At 39.0% G+C, this 3,425-nt stretch overlaps 1 protein-coding gene across 1 annotated transcript in view; it reads left to right on the forward strand.

Annotated features, from left to right (window-relative positions):
* The window catches only part of MTARC2 (mitochondrial amidoxime reducing component 2), a 72,192-nt gene that overhangs the window by 64,980 nt on the left and 3,787 nt on the right, over nt 1-3,425 (forward strand). The gene's annotated exons all lie outside the window — the stretch shown is intronic.

Genomic DNA, 3,425 nt, shown 5'->3' on the forward strand with positions numbered 1-3,425 from the left:
TTGAAATCTAGTTACCCTACATCTTCCTGGTGTGACCTCAGGGAAATTTTGCAATTTTTCTCTAGACCTCTGTTTCTTCATTTTAAATGAGGATCATAATCAAAGTTGTGAGAATTGATTGAACTGCTGAGGCAAACATAAGCAGTGTTCATTGTTCCAGGGTGGGAAGATGTGGCCCCCCTGGACCCCATTGGAGACTGTCCTTATGTGGAGGTAGAAATGCTTTCTACATGAACCTTATAACTGACTTCCCTTGGGTGACATTTTGCTTATCAAAGAACTTTCAGATTTTAATTCAGCTCTCACTGTAGTGTAACTATAAGGGAAGGATGGACTTCTGCAAACTGTATTCCTCATTGTATATCAATAAATTGACCATCATGATGTTGTTGTTGTTAGGTGCCATTGACTTGGCTCCGACTCATAGTGACCCTATGTACAACAGAACAAAACGAGATTTGGAAGACAGCTACCTGGCCAACTGACTAGAAGAGATCCATATTTGTACTCATTCCAAAGAAAGGAAATTATTGAATGTGGAATGTGGAAATTATCGAACAATATCATTAATATCACACACAAGTAAAATTTGCTGAAGATAATTCAAAAACAGTTGCAGCAGTATATTGACAGAGAACTTCCAGAAATGCAAACTGGATTCAGAAGAGGATATGGAATGAGAGCTATCACTGGTCCTGTGCCAGCCTTGCAGTGTTTGCCATACCTGAGCCCATCATTGCAGCCACTGTGTCAATCCATTTCGATGAGTGTCTTCCCCTTTTTGTTGACCCTCCATTTTACCAAGCATGATATCTTCTCCAGGGCATGGTCCCTTGTCACAAAATGACCAAAGTAGGTAAGACAAAGTCTGGCCATTCTTGATTCTAAGGAGCATTCTGGCTATACTTCTTCCAGAACAGATTTGTTAGTTCTTTTAACATTCCATGGTACTTTTCGGTATTCTTCACCGACACCACAACTCACAAACATCAACTTTTCTTTGGTCTTTCTTATTCACTGTCCAGCTCTCACATGCATATGAGGGATTGAAAATACCATGGCTTGGGTTAGGTGCACCTTAGTCTTCAAGGAGCCATCATGCTCTCTAGCACTTTAAAGAGGTCTTTTGAAGCAGATTTGCCCAATGCAATATGTCATCCTATTTCTTGACTGTTGTTCCATTGGTATTAATTGTGGAACCAAGTAATATGAAATATTTAACAACTTTTATCTTTTCTCCATTTATTGTGATGCTGTTTATTGGCCCACTTGTGAGGATTTTTGTTTTGTTTATGTTGAGATGTAATCCATCCTACAGGCTGTAGTCTTCAATCTTCATCAGTAAGTGCTTCAAGTCATCCTCCCTATCAGCAAGCAAAGTTGTGTTGTCTGCATATCACAAGTTATTAGTCTTCCTCCAATCCTGATTGAAGAACAATCGTGTTCTTCTTCATATAGTCCAGCTTCTCCAATTATTTATTCAGCATACAGATTGAATAAATATGGTGAAAGGATACAACCCTGACACACTCCCTTCCTGATTTTAAGCCACACAGTATCCCATTGTTCTGTTCATTTGACAGCCTTCTGGTCTACCTATGGAACTTTCAGGTTCCTCATGAGCATTATTAAGTGTTCTGGAATTCCCATTCTTCTCAATGTTATCCATGTTATGATCCACACAATTGAATGCTTTTGCATAGTCAATAAAACACAAATAAACATCTTTCTGGTATTCTGTGCTTTCAGCCAAAATCCATCTGACATCAGCAATGATATCTCTCATTCCACATCCTCTTCTGAATCCACCTTGCATTTCTGGAAGTTCTTCATCAATATACTGCTGCAAACATTTTTGAATTATCTTTAGCAAATTTTACTTGAGTGTGATATTAATGGTATTGTTCAATAATTTCCACATTCTGTGGGGTCACCTTTCTTTGGAATAGGTACAAATATGGATTTCTTTCAGTCAGTTGGCCAGGTAGCTGTCTTTGAAATCTCTTGGCATAGATGAGTGTGTGCCCCCAGCATGGCATCCGTTCATTGAAACATCTCAATGGGTTCCATCAATTCCTGGAGCTTTGTTCTTTGCCAATTCCTTTTAGTGCAGCTTTGACTTCTTCCTTGATCATACGCCACTTCCTGAAATGGATGAGCATCGATCAATTCTTTTTGATAGAATGACACTGTATTCCTTCCATCTTTTTTTGATGTTTCCTGCATCATTCAATATTTTGCCCATACCAAACCAAAACACCAAACTCACTGCCATGGGGTTGATTCTGACTGATAGGGACCCCCTTTGGGTTTCTGAGGCAGTAAATCTTTATGAAAGTACATTGCCCAGTCTTCCTTCTGCAGAGTGGCTGGTGGGTTTGAACATCCAACCTTCTGATTAGCAGTCCAAAGCCTTATTACAACTCAAGGCTTGAATTTTTTCCTGAGTTCTTTCAGCTTGAAAAATGCCAAGCGTGTTCTTCCCTTTTGGTTTTCTAACTCCAGGTCTTTGCACATTTCATTATAATGGTTGACTTTGTCTTCTCGAGCTGCTCTTTGAAATCTTCTGTTCAGTTGTTTTATCTTGTTGATTCTTCCATTTTCTTTAGTTATTGTTTGTTCTAGGGCAAGTTTCAGAGTCTCTTCTGACATCCATTTCGGTCCTTTCTTCCTTTCATGTATTTTAAATGACCTTTTGCTTTCTTCATGGATGACATTCTTGATGCCATTCCACAATTTCTCTGGTTTTTGGTCATTGATGTTCAATGCATCAAATCTATTCTTTAGTTGGTCTCTAAATTCAGGAGCGATATAATCAAGGCAATATTTTGACTCTTGTGAACTTCTTTTAATTTTGTTCAACTTCAGCTTGCCCTTGCATATGAGCAGTTGATGGTCTTTTCCACAATCAACTCCTGGACTTGTTTTGGCTGAGGATATTAAGCTTCTCCATCACCTCTTTCCACAGATGGAGTCAGTCTGATTCCTGTGTACTCCATCTGGAGAAGTCCATGTGTATAATGGCCATTTATGTTGTTGGAAAAATGTATTTGCAATGAGTAAGTTGTTGGTCTTGCAAAATTCTATTATGTGATCTCTAGCATTATTTCTATCAACAAGGCCATGTTTTCCCACTACTGGTGATTCTTCTTTGTTTCCAGCTTTTGCATTCAAATCATCAGTGATAATCAACACATCTTGATTGCATGTTTGGTCAATTTCAGACTGCAGAAGTTGGTAAAAATCTTTATTTTTTTAATAAAAAAATTTTCAGTAAATACTTTTGTTGTTGTTATGTGCCGTCGAGTCAGCCCCGACTCATAGCGACCTCTCCTTGGGTTTCCGAGGCAGTATCACTACGGAAGTAGGATTGCCCAACCTTCCTTCCGAGGAGTGGCTGGTAGGTTTGAACTGCCAGCCATCTG

Source organism: Orycteropus afer, unplaced genomic scaffold (genome assembly GCF_000298275.1).
Source record: "Orycteropus afer afer isolate SDZICR_OR568_19922 unplaced genomic scaffold, OryAfe1.0 scaffold00039, whole genome shotgun sequence".
In the NCBI taxonomy this organism is placed as follows: Eukaryota; Metazoa; Chordata; class Mammalia; order Tubulidentata; family Orycteropodidae; genus Orycteropus; species Orycteropus afer.